The 26,912-nt window shown below is 41.3% G+C and overlaps 1 protein-coding gene and 1 pseudogene across 2 annotated transcripts in view; both read left to right on the top strand.

Moving 5' to 3' along the window:
- Window positions 1-26,912, top strand: part of LOC106574953 (zinc finger protein OZF) — a 153,233-nt gene that overhangs the window by 81,427 nt on the left and 44,894 nt on the right. The gene's annotated exons all lie outside the window — the stretch shown is intronic.
- Window positions 9,941-11,300, top strand: LOC106575412 (zinc finger protein 271-like; annotated as a pseudogene).

Raw genomic sequence — 26,912 nt, 5'->3', positions numbered from 1 at the left:
AGGAGATTTAACAGTTTTTACAGTCATTTCCTTAGTAGGTGCGTGCTTATTAGTAACTGGAATAATCAATTTCATAAATGTGTCAAGTGCAGCATCTGGTTGCTCCTCATTACACACCACAGACCAGCAAATATTCTAGAAATAGCATTACACAATCAACATCTTGATCAACTCTATGCAAAGGAGATGTGTCCTGCAGGAGGCTACGACCCCTTCTCATGTAATGTGGTAGGGCCTTCCCAAGGATCCCGAAATGCACGGACGGTGTTAGTGGGGGAACAGGAAGTTCCGGGAAGGCGCCCACCATTCTTCAGTATAAAGAAAGAGCCAGAACGATGCAGTCAAGAATATAACCTTCGTGTCCGTTTCTATTTATTACTACAAGTATGTAATAGGACGTTTAAACTTTCTAATATCGAAAGAATATGTCATACCATTTTAGGTAATACATCCGTTAAGGTATTATCACGTTTGGTAAAGGTTTGAGGTGTTTTTGTGTCAAGCCGAGTGAAGAAGGTGATAACTATTTTACAAGTTAACGTTACATAGTTAGAGCTGTTGGGGTTTGTCAGAGTGGATGTACATCATTTTCTCAAGGTCATTTCATAAAGAATATATTTGCTTCAGATTTCTGAATTCGTTTAGCAAGTTATTGGTTTTGTGTAAAATTCACGAGCTGGTAAAATGGCGGCACCACTCGGTCTGCATCAACGGATTTCTTTATTTTTTTATTGCAACAATAATAACAATATTACAGGTCAATGCAGGAACATTTCTGTGAATACAATGAAACAACTTTAAAGTCCAGGCAGTGAGGGTGCAGCAGAGAGAGACAATTTCACGTTTGCGCTACTTTTTTGAAGCTGAATGTAATGATTATCAGTTTTCTACATGTGTACTAATATTCAGAGACATTCAGTTGTTTCTATCTTTATCTATAAATGTTACTATGGTGTGAACAGACATACTATTGGTTTTGATTTAAATAATACAGTGAAGACAATGTTTTTTAGGAAAATAGTACATAGTGCTGCCTAAAACAAACGGCAACCTTGTACTAAATGTTTTTTGAGTCATTTATGCATTTGTGAATTCAGGAAATCTACTATAGTTGAGTGCACTTAAGTTGTGTAGTCTGATTTAAAGTGTATACATTGTCTAATGTGAATCAGAGTTATTGAAATGAGATCAGTGCTTGACTTGGACAGGAGCTCACCAAAGCTGAGTACCATCACTTCAAATTTCTACCGTTTGAGCTCATGTTCCTCTTATAGAATATTAGCTTTACAGTATTGTGGAGCTCCTGCACCAAAATATAAAGTGTTTTTTTGAGAATAAAGAAAGTGCCTGAACTGTCAATACTAACTTTTGTATCCGTTTCTCTTTATTACTACTGGCTGACTCAGATTAAGTCTGAGGCCGGTAACATCAACAGTGAGGACAGACCCAGCCTGCCTCTCTCCTTCCACACTGAGTCCAAACCTACAGTCACTGGGTCCTGATTGTGACAGTGGGGCCCAGTTTGCACTGCAGCATCATGCTGTGGGCATGTTTTTCAGCAGCAGAGACTGGGAGACTAGTAAGGATCGAGGGAAAGATGAACGGAGCAAAGTACAGAGCTCCTTGATGAAAACCTGCTCCAGAGCACTCAGGACCTCATACTGGGGCGACGGTTCACCTTCCAACAGGACGACGACCCTAAGCACACAGCCAGGACAACGCAGGAGTGGCTTCGGGACAAGTCTCTGAATGTCCTTGAGTGGCCCAGCCAGAGCCCAGACTTGAACCCAATCGAACATCTCTGGAGAGACCTGAAAATAGCTGTGCAGTGACACATCCAACCTGACGGAGCTTGAGAGAATCTGCAGATCCGAATGGGAGAAACTCCCCAAATACAGGTGTGCCAAGCTTGTAGCATCATTCCCAAGAAGACTCGAGGCTGTAATCGCTGCCAAAGGTGCTTCAACAAAGTACTAAGTAAAGGGTCTGAATACTTATGTAAATGTGATATTTCTGTTTTTTATTTGTATTCAGTTAGCAAGAGATTGTCATAAAACCTAACAGGGAAATGGTTCCTTTCATTTTAGAAACACTTAAAATAAGGATTGTGTTTTGTGTAGGCTTACCCTGGTGTGATGTTTTGATAACCGTGTAAATTTCTCTCAGACAAGTTGACTTGTATCAATATATTCCGCTCTATTTCCTCTCAGATTATAAAACTCTAATTAGCATCAAAGTAGATATCATGGAAAATAACATCACTGTAGCATATTTATGCATTACTACATTTAACTAACATTAGTTCACCCAGAGATCCTTTGCCTAGATTCAGCACTCTTGTCCAGATCATCATGGCATTTGTAGTTCTTTATGATAGCCACATTAGCAGCTAATTAACATTTCATTTTTGTTGTTGGTAAAAGCAGGCGACTATATTGATACCTCACGGCCCTTATTTGAAGTGTTTCTAAAAATCCTCTATGGGAAAAGTGAATGGTGGAAAAATAATTGGAACCATTTTCTTGTTTGACTGCTATGTTTTTTATGGGTATTTTTTATTTATTCTATGGTACTCTATTGGTATGCAGCTACCCAAAGCTAGAGGGGTGTGGATGAGCTGAGACAATTTTTTTGGCGAACAAGGAAAAAAAGTGGAATGGGGGATTGCACAAGCCTTCTGGAAGATCTGATGAAGGAGAAGATGGTGGACAAGGAAAAAAAGGAGAAAGGTGGAATATGTTTTGAGTGAATATGTAATGGCGGATCACACAGAACTTTTAGAAGAGCTACAGGAGGAAAGTGAACGTGATGAGTGAGGATGAATTTACTGCAATGGCCGGTGCAATGATGACCCTCAAGATGGAGCTGAGTGTAGAGGGAAGCAGTGTGGTGAGGAAGGAGATGAGTGTAGAGGGAAGCAGTGTGGTGAGGAAGGAGCTGAGTGTAGAGGGAAGCAGTGTGGTGAGGAAGGAGCTGAATGTAGAGGGAAGCAGTGTGGTGAGGAAGGAGCTGAGTGTAGAGGGAAGCAGTGTGGTGAGGAAGGAGCTGAGTGTAGAGGGAAGCAGTGTGGTGAGGAAGGAGCTGAGTGTAGAGGGAAGCAGTGTGGTGAGGAAGGAGCTGAGTGTAGAGGGAAGCAGTGTGGTGAGGAAGGAGCTGAATGTAGAGGGAAGCAGTGTGGTGAGGAAGGAGCTGAGTGTAGAGGGAAGCAGTGTGGTGAGGAAGGAGCTGAGTGTAGAGGGAAGCAGTGTGGTGAGGAAGGAGCTGAGTGTAGAGGGAAGCAGTGTGGTGAGGAAGGAGCTGAGTGTAGAGGGGAAGCAGTGTGGTGAGGAAGGAGCTGAATGTAGAGGGAAGCAGTGTGGTGAGGAAGGAGCTGAATGTAGAGGGAAGCAGTGTGGTGAGGAAGGAGCTGAATGTAGAGGGAAGCAGTGTGGTGAGGAAGGAGCTGAGTGTAGAGGGAAGCAGTGTGGTGGGGAAGGAGCTGAATGTAGAGGGAAGTTGAGTTGATGAAAGTAACTGAGTGGACTCATATTGATTGATTTTTTCTCCTCTGTCCAGAGGAAGCGGGCGCTCCGGATTATACGATTAGGAACAAGAACTGTGACTCGACTTGCTCTCCAGAACAGGGCGGCATTGAAAGGAGTGATAATGGGATTAGGTTTAAGTGTTAAGGAGGAGCAGTTGAAATGGAATATTCCAGGTGTTTGTGATGCCCGCCGTTTGGTGAGACATAGATCCAGTGTAGAGCCTTGGGAAACAGAAGACATTCTGTCATGCTGAGTTTTGATGCAGAGTCTCTGCCAGAAAGGTAAAGGTAGGAAGTGTCAGTTATCCCGTAGGCGCTTTTGTTCCGTAAATACTACAGTGTTTTAGGTGTCAGGTTTATGGGCCTGTTGCAGCAGTGTGTAGGCATGAGAATAAGGAATGTGTGGTATCGTGGAGAAAGTTCTGTTAATTAGTTGTGGGGGGGCCAATGGGGCTGGAGATCTGAGGTGTCAGGTGAGAGAAAGGCAGATTGAGGTTGCCAGGGTTACAGTAGTACAGAAAGTGTTGTATATCGATGCAGTAAAGAGAGTGGTAGAGGAAGATGGGTACAGGGTAAGTGATCTTGAGAGGAAGTGGTCTGGTGTAGGACTAGATAGGGTTAAATAGTGGAATGGGCTGGTGGGTTTTTGTCGTGGAAAATCACCACATAGGGACTAAGTGAAACTTAAATGAATCGTTCTTTATTATCAGCAAGCTGGAGAGGTTCCAACAAACCTAAAGCACCAGAGTACACGTCGGTCTGGAGCTCTGCCGGGGCAGTCCTGTTAGTTCTCCTATATACTGCTTAGACAAGTTATATTTGTATGATTTAGCTTATTCATCATTAACGTTTGGTTCCTGCATGTGACCAACCAGTACCTCATGAGGCTTCTTCTCTCCAAGCTGAGACCTTGAAACTGAGAGATCCCTTTTGGTAAATAAAAGCTGAAATAAATCACTCTCTCTACTGTTATTCTGACATTAAAACATTCTTAAAATAAAGTGGTGATCTTAACTGACCTAAGACAGGGAATCTTTACTGGGATTAAATGTCAGAAATTGTGAAAAACTGAGTTTAAATATATTTTGCTAAGGAGTATGTAAACTTCCGACATTAACTGTATGTGAATTTGTGAAATCTACTATAGGTTAACTATACCTTACTTACCTAATTTAAAGAGTCTACTTTGTCTAATTTGGATGAATTAATGTTTTATTGTCAATGCTTACCTACCTGATCTATTGAAATGAGTATCAGCACCTCACATTTCTACTGTTTGAGCTAGATTTACATTTTAGTCATTTAGCAGGCGCTCTTATCCAGAGCGACTTACAGTAGTGAATGCATACATTTCATTTTTTTTTTTCGCACTGGTCCCCCGTGGGAATCAAACCCACAACGCTGGCGTTGCAAACACCATGCTCTACCAACTGAGCTCACGCTCATGTTCCTCTAATAGAATATTAGCTCAACAGTATTGTGGAGCTCCTGCACCTAAATATAAACAGTACCGGTAGCTATTTCAGTCCAAGTCGTGTGGTGAATTAGATAATTGAACAAGAAGAAATGTATAATATATTTTTAGAGAATAAAGAAAGTGTCGGAACTGTCAAGACAATAACTTGTCTGTTTCTCATTGTTACTACAGGCCGACTCAGATTAAGTCTGAGTCCGGTAACATCAACATTCTCATGGTAAGAGCAGGTTCTATCTAACTACTGTAAATTCCGGACTATAAGCCGCAACTTTTTTCCCACGCTTTGAACCTCACGGCTTAAACAATGACGCGGCTAATATATGGATTTTTCCCGCTTTAATTTTTTTTCAAGAAAAAAAAAACACATTCTGTGACGTGCTCAGTTTTTTGCCGGCATGAAGCTTTCATTAGACCAATGAAATTGCCGAACGAGTTAAGGTCAAACAGTGACGAGAGCGACAATGAAAACGATCCAATATCGGATGAAGCAATTCTGAGGCTATTCAACTCCGACACCGAAGGAGATGACTTCGGTGGTTTCAGTGCACAGGAGGAGGAAGATGGTGACCAATGACTTTCTTGGTAGGCTACTGTTTACTGCTAATTGTTTATTTTTTGTTACAAGCCGTGTTTCGTTAAAGCCTGTGTAAAGTTAATTTGTTTCAATGTACCGGTAGGCACCTGCGGCTTATAGACATGTGCGGCTTATTTACGTTCAAAATAATATATATTTTTTAATTCAGTGGGTGCGGCTTATATTCAGGTGCGCTCAATAGTCCGGAAATTACGGTGATTTTGTTGTTCGTTCCAACTTCCCACTACGTATGAAAAGTTGCAGTAGAACTGTTTCATGATGAACTGTTTCAATGAGAAGGTAGATGTTATTTCATGCTACTCAGACTTGCATGGTTTAACACCAGTTTTGCCAACATTTTGTTTTATTCACTGGGCTGTCTGGAGTGATCAGAGTAGAGTAAAGAAGTGAAGTAGACAAACTGCCAGTGTTTTTGGGTTCTATAAAATGAGTCTGTGTAGTTACTAACCTTTGTGATAGTGAGTAGAGGATGACACACCCCTTTTTTAGCTTTCAACTCTTACCCACTTTTAGAATTGTTTTGTGACAACTGCTGATGTTAAAAGGGCTTTGTAAAATAAATGTGATTGTTTAATGTACAGTACCAGTCTAAATTTTGGACACCTACTCATTTAAGGGTTTTTCTTTCTACATTGTAGAATAATAGTGAAGACATCAAAACTATGAAATAACACATATGGAATCATGTAGTAAATAACATATATTTTTTGAGATTCTTCAAAGTAGCCACCTTGATGACAGCTTTGCAAACTCTTGGCATTCTCTCAACCAGCTTCATGAGGTAGTCACCCGGAATGCATTTCAATTAACCTCTCTAGGGCCGGCGGGACGAAATCGTCCCACCTACGTAACAGCCAGTTGAATCCTGTGGCGCGATTTTCAAATACCTTAGAAATGCTATTACTTCAATTTCTCAAACATATGACTATTTTACAGCTATTTAAAGACAAGACTCTCGTTAATCTAACCACACTGTCCGATTTCAAAAAGGCTTTACAACGAAAGAAAAACATTAGATTATGTCAGCAGAGTACCCAGCCAGAAATAATCAGACACCCATTTTTCAAGCTAGCATATAATGTCACAAAAACCCAGAAGACAGCTAAATGCAGCACTAACCTTTGATGATCTTCATCAGATGACACACCTAGGACATTATGTTATACAATACATGCATGTTTTGTTCAATCAAGTTCATATTTATATCAAAAACCAGCTTTTTACATTAGCATGTGACGTTCAGAACTAGCATACCCCCGCAAACTCCCGGCGAATTTACTAACAATTCACTAAATTACTCACGATAAACGTTCACAAAAAGCATAACAATTATTTTAAGAATTATAGATACAGAGCTCCTCTATGCACTCGATATGTACGATTTTAAAATAGCTTTTCGGTGAAAGCACATTTTGCAATATTCTCAGTAGATAGCCCGGCATCACAGGGCTAGCTATTTAGACACCCACCAAGTTTAGCCTTCACCAAACTCCGATTTACTATAAGAAAAGTTTGATTACCTTTCCTGTTCTTCGTCAGAATGCACTCCCAGGACTTCTACTTCAATAACAAATGTTGATTTGGTCCAGAATAATCCATAGTTATGTTCCAACAGCGGCGTTTTGTTTGTGCGTTCAGGACACTATCCGAATGGTAAATAAAGGTCACGCGCACGGCGCATTTCGTGACAAAAGATTTCTAAATATTTCATTACCGTACTTTGAAGCATGTCAACCGCTGTTTAAAATCTATTTTTATGCCATTTTTCTCGTAAAAAAAGCGATAATATTCCGACCGGGAATCTGCAATTAGGTAAACAGCCGAAAGAAAATATATCACTGGGTCGACTCGGGCACGCGCCTAATTCCTTTGTCCTCTGATCGGCCACTTGGCAAAAGCGATTATGTGTTTCAGCCTCGGGCTGCCTCGACATCGTTCAGCTTTTTCCCGGGCTCTGAGAGCCTATTGGAGCCGTAGGAAGTGTCACGTTACAGCTAAAATCCTGACTCTTCAATAAACAGAGGCAAGAACAACAACACCTTGTCAGACAGGCCACTTCCTGCATGAAATCTTCTCAGGTTTTTGCCTGCCATATGACTTCTGTTATACTCACAGACACCATTCAAACAGTTTTAGAAACTTTAGGGTGTTTTCTATCCAAAGCCAATCATTATATGCATATTCTAGTTACTGGGCAGGAGTAGTAACCAGATTAAATCGGGTACATTTTTTATCCGGCCGTGTAAATACTGCCCCCTAGCCCTAACAGGTTAACCTCTATGGGCTAGGTGGGACGCTACGTCCCACCTACTCAACAGCCAGTGGAATCCCGTGGCGTGATATTCAAATACCTTATAAATGCTATTACTTCAATTTCTCAAACATATGACTATTTTACACCATTTTAAAGACAAGACTCTCGTTAATCTAACCACACTGTCCAATTTCAAAAAGGCTTTACAACGAAAGCAAAACATTAGATTATGTCAGCAGAGTACCCAGCCAGAAATAATCAGACACCCATTTTTCAAGCTAGCATATAATGTCACAAAAACCAAAACCACAGCTAAATGCAGCACTAACCTTTGATGATCTTCATCAGATGACACTCCTAGGACATTATGTTATACAATACATGCATGTTTTGTTCAATCAAGTTCATATTTATATCAAAAACCAGCTTTTTACATTAGCATGTGACTAGCATGTGACTAGCATTCCCACCGAACACTTCCGGTGAATTTACTAAATTACTCACGATAAACGTTCACAAAAAACATAATAATTATTTTATGAATTATAGATACAGAACTCCTTTATGCAATCGCTATGTCCGATTTTAAAATAGCTTTTCGGTGAAAGCACATTTTGCAATATTCTGAGATGATAGCCCAGCCATCACAGGCTAGCTATTTTGACACCCACCAAGTGTGGTACTCACCAAACTCAGAATTACTATTAGAAAAATTGGATTACCTTTGCTGTTCTTCATCAGAATGCACTCCCAGGACTTCTACTTCAATAACAAATGTTGGTTTGGTTCCAAATAATCCATAGTTATATCCAAATAGCGGCGTTTTGTTCGTGCGTTCAAGACACTATCCGAAGGGTAAAGAAGGGTGACGCGCCCGATGCGTTTCGTGACAAAAAAATTGAAATATTCCATTACCGTACTTCGAAGCATGTCAAACGCTGTTTAAAATCAATTTTTATGCGATTTTTCTCATAGAAAAGCGATAATATTCCGACCGGGAAACCCTGTTTTCGTTCAAAGATGAAAAAATAAAAACATGGTGTCGGCTCGTGCACACGCCTCAGTCTCATTGTTCTCAGATCGACCACTATCCAAATGCGCTACTGTTTTTCAGCCATGGCCTGCAAAGTCACCATTCATCATTCTAGCGCCTTCTGAGAGCCTATGGGAGCGTTAGAAAATGTCACGTTATGCCAGAGATCCCCTGTTTTGGTTAGAGATGATCAAGAAGGCCAAGAAATAGTCAGAGAGAGCGCTTCCTGTTTGGAATCTTCTCAGGTTTTGGCCTGCCAAATGGGTTCTGTTATACTCACAGACACCATTCAAACAGTTTTAGAAACTTTTGGGTGTTTTCTATCCAAATCAAACAATTATATGCATATTCTACTTACTGGGCAGGAGTAGTAACCAGATTAAATCGGGTACGTTTTTTATCCGGCCGTGCAAATACTGCCCCCTATCCCCAACAGGTTAACCGCTGTGTCTTTGTGAGACTCAGAGTAGGTGACCGGATGATCTCCGCATGTGTATTTCCTACCGTGAAGCATGGAGGAAGTGTGATGTTGCGGGGGTGCTTTGCTGGTGACACTATGATTTATTTAGAATTCAAGGCACACATAACCAGCATGGCTACCACAGCATTCTGCAGCGATACGCCATTCCATCTGGTTTGGGCTTAGTGGAACTCATTTTGTTTTTCAACAAGACAATGACCCAACACACCTCCAGGCTGTGTAAGGGCTATTTGACCAAGAAGGAGAGTGATGGAGTGATGCATCAGATGACCGGGCCTCCACAATCACCCGACCTCAACCCAATTGAGATGGTTTGGGATGAGTTGGATCGCAGCGTGAAGGAAAAGCAGCCAACAATTGCTCAGCATATGTGTGAACTTCAAGACTGTTGGAAAAGCATTCCAGGTGAAGCTGGTTGAGAGAATGCCAAGAGTATGCAAAGCTGTCAAGGCAAAATAAAATATGTTTTGTTTCGTTTTAACACTTTTTTGGTTACTACATGAGTCCATATGTGTTATTTCATAGTTTTGATGTCTTCACTATTATTATTCAATGTAGAAAATAGTAAAAATAAAGAAAAACCCTTGAATGAGTAGGTGTGTCCAAACTTTTGACTGGTACTGTATATTACTCCAATTGACTGGTTCTTCTGATGTTGTTCACACAGAAAACCATGTTGAGACATTCTCTACATCCAGAGAGCAACAGCAGGAAGATCACAGAGCCAAGAGGTCTCACCACTGCCCACATTGTGAGGAGATTTTCCCAATTCTATCAAAGTTAAAGATACACCTAAAAATACACACAGGAGAGAATCTGTATTTCTGCACTGACGGTGGGAAGAATTTCACAACATCAAAGGCAGTTCAACAGAGAGCACACACAGGAGAGAAGCCTTACTCCTGCTCTGACTGTGGAAAGAGTTTCACTCGACTGGGCGACCTAAAAATACATGAACGTATACATACAGGAGAGAAGCCTTACTCCTGCTCTAATTGTGTAAAATGCTTCACAACATCAGGTGAGCTAAAAGTTCATCAGAGAACACACAGGAGAGAAGCCTTACTTCTGCTCTAACTGTAGGGCGAGTTTCTCTCAACTGGGAAACTTAAAACAACATGAACGTATACACACAGGAGAGAAGCCTTACTCCTGCTCTGACTGTGGAAATAGTTTCTCTCGACTGGGCCACTTTAAAACACATGAACATATACATACAGGCGAGAAGCCTTACTCCTGCTCTGACTGTGGAAAGAGTTTCTCTCGAAGGGGCGACCTAAAAATACATGAACGTATACATACAGGAGAGAAGCCTTACTCCTGCTCTAATTGTGTAAAATGCTTCACAACATCAGGTGAGCTAAAAGTTCATCAGAGAACACACACAGGAGAGAAGCCATACTCCTGCTCTGACTGTAGGGCGAGTTTCTGTCAACTGAGCCACCTAAAACAGCATGAACGTATACACACAGGAGAGAAGCCTTACTCCTGCTCTGACTGTAGGAAGAGTTTCTCTCAATCGAGCCACCTAAAACAACATGAACGTATACACACAGGAGAAAAGTCTTACTCCTGCTCTGACTGTGGAAAATGCTTCACAACATCATCTGAGCTAAAAGTTCAACAGAGAGCACACACAGGAGAGAAGCCTTACTCCTGCTCTGACTGCGGAAAGAGTTTCACTCGACTGGGCGACCTAAAAATACATGAACGTATACATACAGGAGAGAAGCCTTACTCCTGCTCTAATTGTGTAAAATGCTTCACAACATCAGGTGAGCTAAAAGTTCATCAGAGAACACACAGGAGAGAAGCCTTACTTCTGCTCTAACTGTAGGGCGAGTTTCTCTCAACTGGGAAACTTAAAACAACATGAACGTATACACACAGGAGAGAAGCCTTACTCCTGCTCTGACTGTGGAAATAGTTTCTCTCGACTGGGCCACTTTAAAACACATGAACATATACATACAGGCGAGAAGCCTTACTCCTGCTCTGACTGTGGAAAGAGTTTCTCTCGAAGGGGCGACCTAAAAATACATGAACGTATACATACAGGAGAGAAGCCTTACTCCTGCTCTAATTGTGTAAAATGCTTCACAACATCAGGTGAGGTAAAAGTTCATCAGAGAACACACACAGGAGAGAAGCCATACTCCTGCTCTGACTGTAGGGCGAGTTTCTGTCAACTGAGCCACCTAAAACAGCATGAACGTATACACACAGGAGAGAAGCCTTACTCCTGCTCTGACTGTAGGAAGAGTTTCTCTCAATCGAGCCACCTAAAACAACATGAACGTATACACACAGGAGAGAAGCCTTACTCCTGCTCTGACTGTGGGGCGAATTTCTCTCAACCGTGCAACCTAAAAAATCATGAACGTATACACACAGGAGAGAAGCCTTATTCCTGCTCTGAATGTAGGAAGAGTTTCTCTCAAATGGGCCACTTAAAAAGACACCAAAGTATACATAAAGGAGAGTAGCCTTGCTACTGCTCTGACTGTGGAAAATGTTTTAAATTATCAGCTGAGCTAAACGGTCATCGGAGAACAGTCACAGGAGAGAGGCTTTTCTTCTGCTCTTACTGTGGCAAGAGCTTCTCCCGTTCGGGCAATGTAAAAACCCACCAACGGCTACACACTTGAGAGAAGCCTCATCTGTTCTCTCAGACCAGCTGAGATTAGTCACTCCACTTAATTCTTATCTCATAATATAATTGGCAACGTTGAATTGAACAATGCAGAGAACAGGGAGCATTATAGAATGTTAGCCTCTCTTTACTTTACTGATCAGTGTGCATCTTGTAAGTTTTGCTGTGTTTTTTTAGCTTTTACTGTTTTTCTTCACATTTTCAAACAGCCATTTCAATTTTCCAACTGGGCTATACATGTGGGTGAGGTTTTTTCTCGCCTGAGTAGCCTCGTTTCACTGCCAAAAATACTAGTGTAGCGAAATAACAACACAATGTCAAATAGAGCTAGCCTAGTCAAATAATTAACATCCAATCACGTTAACCATTACTCTCTCGCAGGAATTCCACTCATGGTCCGTATGTAGCCAAACGTAGCTGCCACTCATTCCTTTTGCTCGAAAATTGATTAATGGTTAAAACAAGTAAGACCCGCGTCCATAGAGACACATACCAGCTCTGCTGGTAGTACTGCTACTACCAGCAGTACTACACCTGCTTCCACGAGCACATCCAATGCTAGCATCAGTAATTCTACATTTGTTGTTTGCCCAGCTAGCATGGACACTGACAGTTGTGAATCTGATGCAGCCGAAGAGCTACTGCCCCTTTACCCGGGAAAGCACCGAACAACAGACAGGGATGTTGGACCATCGAAGAAGTGCAAATATGATGAGAACTACATTGATTTGGGATTTACTTATATTGGGAATAGTGCCTTTCCTCAGCCACAGTGTGTTTATATCTCACAACTCGATGAAACCTTCACTCTTGCGCAGACATTTAGAAACAAAACATGCCAATTTGAAAAATAAGCCACAGGAGTTTTTTGAGTGAGAATTAAGACGACTTTCACGTAGTAAGACATGTATAAAAGCAACAGATACCATTAATAAGAAGGGGCTAGAAGCGTTTTATACGGTGAGCTACCGAGTGGCTAGGACAGGCAAGCACCATACTATTGTGGAAGACTTCATTCTTCCTGCTTCCGCGGATATGGCTGGAGGAAAAGGCCAAAAAACGATACCGTTTCACGACGCATCAGTGACATGGCAGATGTTTTGAAACAATTACTGCTTCGCATACAAGCCAGTGAATTCTATGCATTACAGCTGGATGAGTCAACAGACATGGCGGGCCTGGCACAGCTCCTGGTATATGTCCGTCTTTGTCACTTCCCACGAGCTGGGTTGTGACGACAACTCACACTCATTCTTATGTTTAATAAGTGTATCGTATAGTGTGTGTTGACAGGCTTACAATATTTGAGAGCGCGCTGACCCTGGTGCTAGAGGGGTACGTAGCTGGAGGTTGAATGTTTGAAGGGGTACGGGACTATAAACATTTTGGGAACCGCTGGTCTAGATAATCCCAGTTCCTGCTGTGTCATGCTGATGGGATACTAGGGTATGGAGAAAACCATGAGTGAATGCATCCATGCCGTGTATCAGCATTGCAGGCTGGTAGTGTGAAGGCGTTCGGGTGTGTTTTCATGGCACACATTGGGCCCCTTGATAAAAGTGGAGCAACATTTGAATGCCACAGGATGTCTAAACATCATTGCCAATCAGGTGCATCCCTTTATGGCAGCAATGTATCCAGCTGCAAAATGATTTTCTTTCAGCAGGATTATGCCCCATGCCACAAGGCTTGTCCAGGGATGGTTCCACGAACATACGTGAATTCAGCTTACTGCAGTGGCCTGCTGAGTCACCAGATCTCAATCCAATTGAGCATCTGTGAGAGGAGATGGAACGAGCTATTCGGAGTAGAGATCCACTCCCAGCCAACCCGACAAAACTGTGGGAAGCATTGGAGTCATCATGGCCCAGCATCCCTGTGGGTTTCTTTCGACACCATGTGGAGTCCATGGCCTGACGAATTGAGGCTGTTCTGAGGACAAAGGGGATTGCAACTCAATATTAGGAAGGTGTTCCTAATGTTTTGTACACTCAGTGCCAAAGGAAAGTATTCAGACCCCTGGACTTTTTCCACATTTTGTTACGTTACAGCCTTATAATAAAATCGATTTAAATAAAAAATGTCCTCAATCTACACACAATAGCCCATAATGAGAAATTGAAAACAAGTTTTTTTTTTTTTTATTTGCAAATAATAAATAAGTATTCATACCCTTTGCTATGAGACTTGAAATTGTTCTACTCTACGGTATAAAACATGAGTTAAGAATTTACATATCAGACTAAGTTTACCACGTGCTGCAACCGAGGTCTATGACTAGTCGTGACCCCGAAACTCAACACGAGGTTGAAGACAAAGTAAATCTCTGAACAATCAAGTTTATGGTGGAGCTATTCTAAGTTTTGTATCTAGGAAGTTGAATTTAAGCAGAACCATCCGGCTATTCTTTTCAAGTCACCGGTTGTCTACACGGCCCTCTTACCCACGCCAGGAGCATCGACACGGCTGATTAGCCTCCTCAGAAGCCCACTCTCACAGAACAAGTGCAAGGAAACTGACAACTAAATGAAAGGACATTGTGACATCGTTTGGAAAATCAGAGACTTACACCTGAAGACGAATGAACAAGGCGTTGGCCAAACCTTTCCCACTAAGCGGAACTTGAACCACAAAGAGATACCCAACAGAGACCTTCAATACGTAAATACATGCATTACACTTTTTACCCATAACAGGGGCAGTTCAGGGCAAGGTGTTAAGGCTGAAACTAAGCATAGTTTACAAATGTTGAATCTCTCTTCTCTTCTCTCTCATTGGTCCACTAGGGACCTGTTGCCATTGTATGAAGTTCTAACCAATAACCTAGACTGTTTGTGTATATGTATCTTATGTTATCATTAGGAAATAAATAATCAACTCAATTTGTGTGGTACGAAATAATTAGTGAGACCCGGGTTTGTGAAGATTTACTAATTATACAACGTTCAGAATGAGATCATTATTTATTTTACTAGGCAAGTCAGTTAAGAACAAATTCTTATTTTTAATGACAGCCTAGGAACAGTGGGTTAACTGCCTTGTTCAGGGGCAGAACGACAGATTTTTTTACCTTGTCAGCTCAGGGATTTGATCTTGCAACCTTTTAGTTGCTAGTCCAACGCTCTAACCACTAGGCTACCAGCCACCCCATTGCCCACTTTAATAAATGGATCACTAGTCACTTTAAATAATGCCACTTTAATAATGTTTACAAATCTTACAATACTCATCTCATATGCATGATGCCTATGCCGCTCATCCATATATTTATATGTACATATTCTTATTCCATCCCTTTAGATTTGTCTGTATTAGGTAGTTGTTGTGGAATTGTTAGATTACTTGTTAGATATTACTGCGCTGTCGGAACTAGAAGCACAAGCATGTCACTACACTCGCATTAACATCTGCATGTGACCCAATAAAATTTGATTTGAGCATGTGGTTGCAGTCACAAGAAATTATAAAAATGTTTTAAAAAATGTAATTACTTGCGATTCATCACCACTAGGGGTCACTTATCCCTGAAAGCTGAAATCCCACTGGATTCTAGCAAAGGCGGGACTTCCAACAATACCAGATCAGTAATGTGGGAGTTGGCTCTAATGAGCTCGTAAATATAATTGTTCAATTTAAATAATGTTATTGATGACTCATACCTGTCTAGGCTATTTGGAAAATAAAACTTTAATTAGCCTGAAATCGTTGCTTAATCTAAATTAATGTAGAAAGTTGAAAATCATATCATACAGTGTAACCTGAATTATTTAAAAACAATTACTGGCGATTCTTCTGCTGTGTTAGTGATGGTTTTTCAGTCCCAGCTTTGATGCACCTGTACTTGCCTTCTGGATGGTAGCGGGGTAAACAGGCAAAGGCTCGGGTGGTTGTTGTCCTTGATATTTTTGGCCTTCCTGTGACATCGGGTGCTGTAGGTGTCCTGGAGGGCAGGTAGTTTTCCCCGGTGATGTGTTGTGCAGACCGCACCACCCTCTGGAGAGCCTTGCGGTTGAGGGCGGTGCAGTTGCCGTACCAGGCAGTGATACAGCCCGACAGGATGCTCTCAATTGTGCATCTGTAAAAGTTTGTTAGGGTTTTAGGTGACGAGACAAATTTCTTCAGCCTCCTGAGATTGAAGAGGCGCTGTTGAGCCTTCTTCACCACCCTGTGTGGGTGGACCATTTCAGTATGTCTGTGATGTGTACGCCGAGGAACTTAATAACGTTCCACCTTCTCCACTATTGTCCTGTTGATGTGGATAGGGGGGTGCTCCCTCTGCTGTTTCCTGAAGTCCACGATCATCTCCTTTGTTTTGATGATGTTGAGTGAAAGGTTGTTGCTCATGTTTGGTACAACGGGGTACACTGTATGGTATCCAACCAATCTCAACTGATTGGATATCATTGTCTCGTTCAATTTAATAAATAAGTTAAATTGCCATACTACCTTTTCAGGTCGTTTATTGGGATAATACACAAACTGATTGAGACATTGTTAACCTTTTCCACATTAACTTAGATACAGCAACGCTTTCAGGTTAATTAAAGTTTAATTCCTAAATAGCCTATACAGGTTTGATTTATCATTAATATTGATTAATCAATAGATATTTGCTTTCGGAAGTTCATTAATAGCCAACTCCCACATTACTGATCCAGTATTGATGATTCATTGACGTCTATAAACTGATTTAAATCGTGTTTGCAGCTTCCAACTCAACCCTAACTATATAAATTGAAATAACTGATAATCATAATAAGGAGCAAGCTATCGCAAGCTATTGCCACCCATTCCCTCACTAATAAGTGAACCCTCACTCACGGAAACATTGATCGCTGACCTCAGCAGTGATGAAAATCCTAATTATGCCGAGGTGCTGAGAATGTTATATCACAATGCCATGATCGAAAAAAACTGCAGAAATTGCAACAGATGCTCTCCACAATAGCCCATCAGGCACAGGCCTTGTGAAGGTCCTCTCCAGTCTAGCCCTAAACTATGCCCATCAGCAGAGATGGACAGTGGCCCAATACCTCAGTGCCCAGCAGAGGCACGAGCAGGAGGCTGTGGAGCTGAAGGTACAGGTGGAGAGAACCAGGAAGTTGACGATAAAAATCGACAAAGACTACTGCTAGCCGAGGAACTGCATTTGAGAACAGATCAATTGAAAGAGCCGAGGAACTGCGTTTGAGAACAGATTAATTGAAAGATCTGGCTAACACTTATGACAAAGAACATGAACAAACTCTTGACCAAGTCCATATTCTACAGGAACAACTCGTTTTAGCCCAAAATATATACAATGAAGTCCACGCAAAACTAGATGAATCTGACGAGCTAGCTAAAAACTGGCGAGCAACTTGATGCCCTGCAAACAGTTTTGAATGAAACCACTCAAAGCAATAATGTTCTATTCCAAAAGCTGCAGACCAAAGACGATCAGTTAATGAACACATTTACCAAGTTGGATGACAAAACAGCGGAACTCCTTGAAGTCGCTGATTTAATGAACGATGAGAAAGCCCAGGTTGGAAAACGTGATCTCTAAGCAAAAGGAGGACATCACATCACTTAATCTCTTGCTTCGCACTCGAGACGTCTCCCTGAAAACCATGACAGATAAGTATGAGGCCGAGCGGAGCAAGTGCGACACCTACGTGTCTAAGATTAACACCCTCAACTCCCAGGTGGACTCTGCGACGCAGCAGAATACCACCCTTAGGTATCATCTGGAGGAACTCCAGAACAGTCACGTGCTATCGCGGGACTACCTAACCTAGCTCACAACCAGAGCTCAGGGAACGAAGGAATGTAGACGACAGGAGATTTCAGACTTCATCTCTCTTAAGGGTCCCTCAGTCTTTTCCTCTTGGCCATTCGGCCCACAGTAACCTGGCGCCTCCTCGCCAACAGAACCAAAGATTGGCTTTTCCTCTTGGCATTTCGGCCCACAATTCCCCACAGGAGGGTGCAGATGCTCCCCGCGCACTTGGCAGGGATCGCCTTTACAAAATCGTCAAACTTCCTCATCTTTGACCCCGGTCCTGGAAAGCCAAACGACACTGAGACGTTCTTAGCAGACATAGAGGACGCCTTGGATGGCTACCCTAGTGCAACAAATACCGACAGGCTTTACCTGTTGAAGCTAACGTCCAACAGACATGTGACAAGGTTCATCCGTCTACAACAGCAACACGTGCAAAACGACAACGCTAAACTTGCCACGGCTTTGAAAATAGAATTCAGTGGTTCTGAGACTCGCAAACACGATAGCTCATTGGCTAACAATGTCAAACAAGCTCGAAATAAACACTCACAAGCTTACTATCATAGGCTTTGTTCAGCTTACTTTGGCATGCTCACTGAAACAGGAATGGAAGAGCTATTGCCATTCAAACAGCTGTTTCTGTTGTACATGTATCCCAACTTCATTAACTTCTTGGGCCCTATTACCCACATTGCCAAAGGGCCCTTTGCCAATTTCGTCACTTCTAGAGCTTGCAAGCACAGCTAAGAGCCCAGACAACTAGATTTTCGAGCTTGATCCAGATCGACTGAGTCGGTCCACTTGCCAGGTCGGCCAGATGCGACAAGTATCTCTCCACAGTGACTTGTGCATTCACAAAGTGGGTGGAGTGCCTGCCCGCAACCAGTGACACAGTGGAAAGCACGGTCATTCTTTTGCTCAACCACATTTTCAGTCGTTTCGGCCTGCCAGGAGAAACCATTGACCGCAACAGAGGAACCCACTTTTCGGCAGCTGTAATGACCGAACTGTGGTGGCTCCTGGGAGTCAAAGCTAAACTATACATCGCGTACCACGTTAGGAGCTCTGGCAGGGTAGAAATGAGCAACCAGACAATCTTCAGAATCCTGAGGAAATATGTGGCAGCCAACCACAAAGATTGGGTTCTCAAACTCCCACTGGTACAGATTGCGATCAGAGCCACAAGTCTAAGGGAATAACACCAATCGAGATGATGATGGGCCGGAAAATGACACTTCCACTGCATCTCCTGTACCAACAGGGAGATGTCACCGCAGCCACCGCCTACATGGCTCATCAACACGTGACGGACTTGCGAGCCCACCTTCAAACTACCTTTGCGTACTCTCAAGGAAAGTTGGAAAGAAGTGCAGAAGGTGATCCATTACGACAAAAAGGCCTCACACCAGGTGTTCGAGGTCGGGGATTATGTGTGGTACTACATATACAACAAACCCGCAGGTGTTGCGGCAAAGTTCCTGCCCCACTGGACGGGGCCACACGAGATTGTGGTGAAACTGTCACCTGTAGCTTATCAAATCAGAATCAGCAAAGGTCGACAAACTACCACGGTAAAGTACAAGAACCAAATTGTTTTACACTCCCCCCATGAGAATAGAAGGGGTGCCAGCCAGCACCGAACAGACAGAAACCTAGCAAAGTCAGAAGTACTAAGAAAATTCTTATGTTTCCTCAGCTGATCCCTTCCAGGAGATCAGATTTTTGCAGGACAATATCTATGTAGGCTTACAGAGGCCCATTATTAGCAACCATAACTCTTGTGTTCCAATGGCACGTTGTGTTAGCTAATCCAAGTTTATCATTTTAAAAGCCGAATTGATCATTAGAAAACCCTTTTGCAATTATTTTAGCACAGCTGAAAACTGTTGTTTTGATTAAAGAAGCAATAAAACTGGCCTTTTTTAGTCTAGTTGAGTATCTGGAGCATCAGCATTTGTGGGTTCGATTACAGGCTCAAAATGTCCAGAAACAAAGAACTTTCTTCTGAAACTCATCAGTCTATTCTTATTCTGAGAAATGAAGGCTATTCCATGTGAGAAATTGCCAAGAAACTGAAGATCTCGTACAACGCTATGTACTACTTCCTTCACAGAACAGCGCAAACTGGCTCTAACCAGAATAGAAAGAGGAGTGGGAGGCCCCGGTGCACAACTGAGCAAGAGGACAAGTACATTAGAGTGTCTAGTTTGAGAAACAGACGCCTCAAGTCCTCAATTGGCAGCTTCATTAAATAGCACCCGCAAAACACCAGTCTCAATGTCAACAGTGAAGAGGCGACTCCGGGATGCCGTCCTTCTAGGCAGAGTTCCTCTGTCCAGTGTCTGTGTTATTTTGCCCATCTTAATCTTTTATTTTTATTGGCCAGTCTCAGATATGGCTCAGCATCCCGGAGTCGCTTCTTCACTGTTGACGTTGAGACTGGTCAAGTATTCATAAAATGTATTTTTTTACATGGCTAAAAGAGAAAGAATATAATATATATTGTTTACAGGAAACTCATTCTACAAATATAGAAGAGGTTGGGTGGAAAAAGGACTGGGAGGGAGAAATATATTTTTGTCATGGTCAAATAAACTCAAAAGGGGTGATTATACTAATTAATTAAAAAAAATATCCGATTGTGCAAACAGATCCGCAAGGAAGATGGATTATTTTAAATATGCTATTGGACCAAAAACAGATCTGGCTAATTAATCTATATGGGCCAAATAATGATGATCCACACTTTTTCGAAAATATATGTAATAATCTATTGAGCTCACAAGCAACGAAATAATCTATAGTTATGGTGGGAGATTATAATACGGTTTTAAGAACCTCAATGGATCGTAAAGGAAATCATTCTACAAACTATCACCCTCAAGCATTTAAGGAGATTACAAAGATCATGGATACATTAGAACTAGTGGATATATGGAGGTTGAAAAACCCTGACCTAGTGAGTTATACATGGAGGAGGCTTAATCAAGCTAGCCGTCTTGATTACTTCCTAGTCTTGTTCTTGCTGGCATCAAAAGTATTAATAGGAGACCGAATGCGATCGGACCACCATCTAATTGGCCTCCATATAGCTCTTTCAGAATTTCCACGTGGACAGGGATATTGGAAATGTAATCAATTCCTATTGGTTGACAATTTGACCTTAACTAAGACAAACTAATTCATAATTTACTTTTTTTTTGTACAATATAGGTACAGCAGATCCCCTTATTGTATGCAACACTTTCAAATGTACTTTTAGAGGCCATTCAATACAATACTCATCATTAAAACAAGCAGTTTAGGTCAAAAGAGATTAGACTAATAAAGGAAATAGAGGAAGTAACATAATAGGTAGATGGTAATACAAACTGTATTATAGAGGCACAAAATAGGTTAGAGGAAAAACAAAAAGAAATGGAGGTACTTATTCAAGAACGATCAAGTGTAATGTATTACGAAAATAAAGCCAATTGGATGGAAAATGCACACAATTTTCTTGAATTTTCAGCACAGAAATTGTACCAGAAATGATTTACAGAAACTCGTTGCAAATGGAGTTATCCATGATTCACCCAAAATATTTGTTTATTATTATTAACATATTTACAGAAAGACCGGTGTGAAGGCCAACTTACGAAAGAGGAACTTTGAGGCAATAAAATCTTTTCTGTCTGGAAAAACACAAGTTCTTGACAGTATACCAGTAGAGGGATATCAGACCTTTTTTGATATACTCAAAGATCCATTATCAGCATGTTTTAATTACTTTTATAGAAATGGTAGACTTTCAGGTACTCAACAAGAAGGTCTGATTTCATTACTACTAAAACAGGACCCAGGTGGTAAGTATAAAGATCCAGTCCATTTAAAAAACTGGCAACCTCTAACACTTCAATGTTGTGATGTGAATATCCTGGCAAAATGCAATAGCATAAAATAAAAAAGGATATACCAGATATTGTTAATCCTGATCAGACAGGTTTTTTACATGGATGATATATTGGAAATAATAATATACAACAATTACTTGAAACAATTGAACATTATGAAACATTTAAGATACCAGGTCTGGTCCTCATAGCAGATTTTGAAAAGGTGTTTGATAAAGTACGATTAGAATTTATACATAAATGCCTGGAATACTTTAATTTTGGTGAATCTCTTATACAGTGGGTTAAAGTTATGTACAGCAACCCCAGATGTAAAATAGTAAACAATGGTTACTTCTCAGAAAGTATTGAGCGTTTAAGAGGAGTAAAACAAGGCTGTCCGTTGTCTCCATATCTATTTATTATGGCCATTGAAATGCTAGCTAAATGCTAGCTAAAATTACATCCAACAAGAACATCAAGGTGTTAGAAATCCAGGGGGTAAAAACAAAAGTGTCAATGTATGCTGATGACTCTAGTTTTTTTCTTAAGTCTGCAATCTGGATCCCTGCACAGTCTCATTGAAGATCTTGATCATTTTTCTAGCGCCTCTGGATTAAAACCTAATTATGACATGTGTACCATATTACGTATTGGATCGTTAAAAAATTGTGTTGACACTACCTTGTAGTTTACCAATAAAATGGGCGGATGGTGAAGTAGACATACTTGATATTCACATCTCAAAAAATATAAATGAATTTACCACAATTAATTTCAATAGAAAGTTAGCAAAAATAGATATGATTCTGCAACCATGGAGAGGTAAATACTTGTCTATTTATGGAAAAATTACATTGATTAACTCTTTGGTCCATCACAGTTTACTTACTTACTAATAGCACTGCCTACTCCAGATGATTTGTTTTTAAAATCATATGAGCAAAATATATTTCATTTTATTTGGAATGCTAAGCCAGACAAAATTAAATGTGCCTATTTATATAATGAATATGAGTTTGGTGGACTAAAATGATTAAATATTAAAGCTTTAAATATCTCACTAAAAGCTTCATTCATACATAAGTTATACTTAAACCCAAATTGGTTTTCCAGTAGATTAAGAAAAACTCATACTTTGTTCAAAAATTGCTTTTTTGCCTTCATACAGATTACAACTTCTCATTTCCGACTAATTGAAAATAACATTTTGTTTAAAGTATCGCCCTTTCTTAAACAAGCCATACAAAGCTGCCTACAATTTCAGTTTTGTCCTCCAGAAAAGATAGAACAAATATTACAACAAATGTAATGGTTAAACTCAAATATATTGATTAATAAAAAAACATTCTTTATGGATTTTTTTTTTTAAATGGTATTATATTTATTAATGATATTATGAATAGAAAGTGAGGAGTTATGTCACATACACAGTTGTCGAAAATATATGGGAATATCTTCTCAATCCAAACTTAAAACCAACTGATTGCAGCACTACCACAAAAATGGAGGAGGCAAGTGGAAAGGGAGAAAGTAGAGAACTTGTTTGCCTGCCATATATTAAAGATACAAATTGGCTGATAGGAATTGGTATAAATAGAAAAATATACCAGTTTCATCTGACAAAAATGTTGACAGCTGAGCCATACAGGTTGCAAAATAAATGGGAGGAAATGTTCGATGTACCAATTCCATGGCACATGGTTTATGAACTGGTACAAAAAACTACAGTTGACTCAACACTTAGTTTTTCCATTTAAATTATTATATAGAAGTCTTGCCACCAACAGAATGCTATATAAATGGGGCATACAACAATCTCAGATCTGTAGATTTTGTTGCAAAGAGACAGAATCAATAGATAATTTATTCTGGTATTGCCCCTATGTAGCTTGTTTCTAGTCACAGGTTCAGGAATGGTTAAAAAAATCACAACATGCACTTAAAATTAACCTTACAAATAGCAGTGTTGGGTGATCTGGAAAGCCATTGCCAATCAATAAATCATACAATAATACTCGTAGGAAAGGTTTTCATCTTCAGCTCACAATCTGTGGATAATATACGATTAAAAAGATTCAAACATTTTGTAGAACATCACAGCACAATTTAAAAATATATGGCACATGGAAACCAAACAAGGACAGTCTATGGTGAGAGTGGCTGAAGGTTGGGATTAAAGACTTTGTTTGGTAATGTATTGTTGTTATATATAAAAGTACCATGTATGTAAAATGTATTGGTAAAATGTATGTATATGTAGCAAAAAAGAGGACAAATGGGGGTTTAAAAATAAAGAATTATGGAAATTACTCGAATATGGCTTATTGAGTGTCTTGTTTTGCACGCTTTGTACAAAATAATAAAATGCAGTACTACAGGATATTTGTTAACGTAGCTCTTTATTAGCTAGCTACAACTTGCATGTTCACGTATCTCCAACCATGATCAACTGACCATGACCTAACCATCTGGGTGGTCTTAACCAATCATAGCACAGTATGATACGGCGGTAAAATGCATCCAATTACAATTCAGTATGTTTACACATATGAATATTACATCCCCTTCTTTTAAAACAAAAGAAAAATGTTTTACATATTCTAAGCGTTTCTTTTGAATACATGCTCTGCAGTTTGAAATCAAGTAACCATTTATATTGCATACTACACCAACTGAATCAACATAGACTCTGAAACAATGTTCCAACATACTGTTACTTTTCGAACAAGGGATTCTCAGCAACTCAGCTTTCACTGTAGAAATGACATCTTAACATTTCAAACAAATACAATACCAAAGCATTTCAAGTGAACTTTCAATAACAAGTTTACAGTCTGGAAGTCTTTTAGGGCAGGGATCCGCCTACACCCTTTGACATTTCACAGGTCTAGGACAGCTCTGGCCTTGACCTCTCTTCCTGACGTTGTGCAATATGATGCTGAGCATGCTTCTGTGTCAGTCAACAGTTCTTGTGGTGTTACAGGGAAGTATGGTGTATGTTGTGCTGTGTGTGTGTTTAGTCCATCACGTTCTCTTTCAGGGGAACAGTTCATCTCATCATTGTGTTGTTCTTTTGTGTTCAGTAGGTGACGACGATTGCGGCGGTACACCGCTCCTTCTGCGGTGCGGACGTGATATGAACGTTCAGTGTCAGCTGGCTGGATGACGACTGCTGGCTTCCAGAGGCCATGCTCCTGGATTCTAACTGACTCTCCGTCGATCAGTGGTGGCAATGGTCTAGCTGACCTGTCGTAGTATCGCTTTTGTTGTTGTTGTCTCTGTGCACGGTTTTCATGCATTTCCTTGTAGCTGACGACCTCAGGTTGCAGCTGCTGGTTGGTGCTGGGAAGGACTGAGCGAGGTCTGCGGCTCATCAACAGCTGGGCTGGTGATTTGAAGTTGCGGTATTCAAGGAGACTGAGGTAGGGGTCTCTCTTGTCTGCTTTTGCTTTGTCCATGAGTGATTTAGCAATCTGCACAGATTTTTCAGCAAGGCCATTACTTTGAGGGTAATGTGGGCTTGTGGTGACGTGTGAACTCCCATGCTTTTGTGAAGGATTCAAACCCATTTGATTTGTAACAGGGCCCATTGTCAGATATTAAAGTCCCCACAATGCCATGCCTGGCAAAGGCTGCTTTCAGCTTGTGTATCACAGCTGCAGATGTGGTGCTGCGAAGCTTGTCAACTTCGAAGTATCTGCTGTAGTAGTCCACTGTTACGATGTAGTCCTCGTTGTTCCAGGTGAACATGGCTTGAGGGCTTGTAGGCCTCTTGTAAGGCAGGTCCTCATCAGACATCACCGGTAACAACGTCGCCTACGGGAACAAACCCCCCGTTGCTGGACCAGACAGGACTGGCAAAAAGTGCTCTTCACTGACGAGTCGCGGTTTTGTCTCACCAGGGGTGATGGTCGGGTTCGCGTTTATCGTCAAAGGAATGAGCGTTACACTGAGGCCTGTTCTCTGGAGCGGGATCGATTTGGAGGTGGAAGGTCCGTCATGGTCTGGGGCGGTGTGTCATAGCATCATTGGACTGAGCTTGTTGACATTGCAGCCAATCTCAAAGCTGTGCGTTGCAGGGAAGACATCCTCCTCCCTCATGTGGTACCCTTCCTGCAGGCTCATCCTGACATGACCCTCCAGCATGACAATGCCACAAGCCATACTGCCCGTTCTGTGCCTGATTTCCTGCAAGACAGGAATGTCAGTGTTCTGCCATGGCCAGCGAAGAGCCCTGATATCAATCCCATTGAGCACATCTGTGACCTGTTGGATCGGAGGGTGAGGGTTAGGGCCATTCCCCCCAGAAATGTCCGGGAACTGACTGTGACTTTAGATTTTTGTCTCAGTTGTTGAATCTTGTTATATTCATTCAAATATTTCCACGTTACGTTTGCTGAAAATGAATGCAGTTGACAGTGAGAGGACGCTTCTTTTTCTGCTGAGTTTAGATCTAACAATGGGGAACCATGAGGGCCAAGCCGACCTGCCGCCCCAAGCTTGTTGATATATCTTTGCTGTAATGTTCAGCCAGTCGGCTTGCCGTCTCGTAGAGCGCATCATCATCTGCGTTGACCAGGGTAGTGGGATGGATGGAGTCAAACAGACTCGATGTTGCCCGCAGGCTTTTAAATCTGTTTGACAGCTGGTGAATAACGATGTCAAGGTTTGCATTAAAGACGTTGACTCTAAAACTACTCTCCCCATCAAACACTCGTCCTCGTATAGCTCATCAAAATGATGCCTCGCCTTCCTTGCCTTCCTTCTCCGAGTGTCTTCAAATGCGTTCTGAGCTCCCCATTTGTCGGCAAGGGTTTTTGCAGTGACTTTGGCCTTCTCAAAATCCTGTCGGAATCTGGACAGGACCTCTATAATGTCCTTGAGTAGGCTAACTGCCCTGTGCAGGTCTGCATCTTTGGCCTGTAGCATTTTGGAGAAGACCTTCACATTTTCTAAAACCTTAGTCTGCAGAACGACTAAAATTGAAGTGCTGCTGCATCATCCATCTCGTCCTTCTTGTCACTTAAGCACAATCTTGGTGAGGGCCTTCATTACGTCCACATATCTGTATCTCAGGGCGGCATGGGACTCATATCTAGATGACCAGCGGGTGGGACCCAGTAGGCTTACACGAGCCTAATGTAATAACGTGCCATTTAACTTTTGCATCCACATTTGTTGCATAACGCCCCGTCAGTTGGATAGGTAAAAAGGCTTTCTGTCCCACTTCCACCTGTTTCCTCAGCCGCCACGA

The sequence above is a fragment of the Salmo salar genome, chromosome ssa16 (assembly GCF_905237065.1).
Source record: "Salmo salar chromosome ssa16, Ssal_v3.1, whole genome shotgun sequence".
NCBI classification, from domain to species: Eukaryota; Metazoa; Chordata; class Actinopteri; order Salmoniformes; family Salmonidae; genus Salmo; species Salmo salar.
The sequence above is the reverse complement of the archived record's forward strand: the minus strand, read 5'-3'. Positions and strand labels throughout refer to the sequence as shown.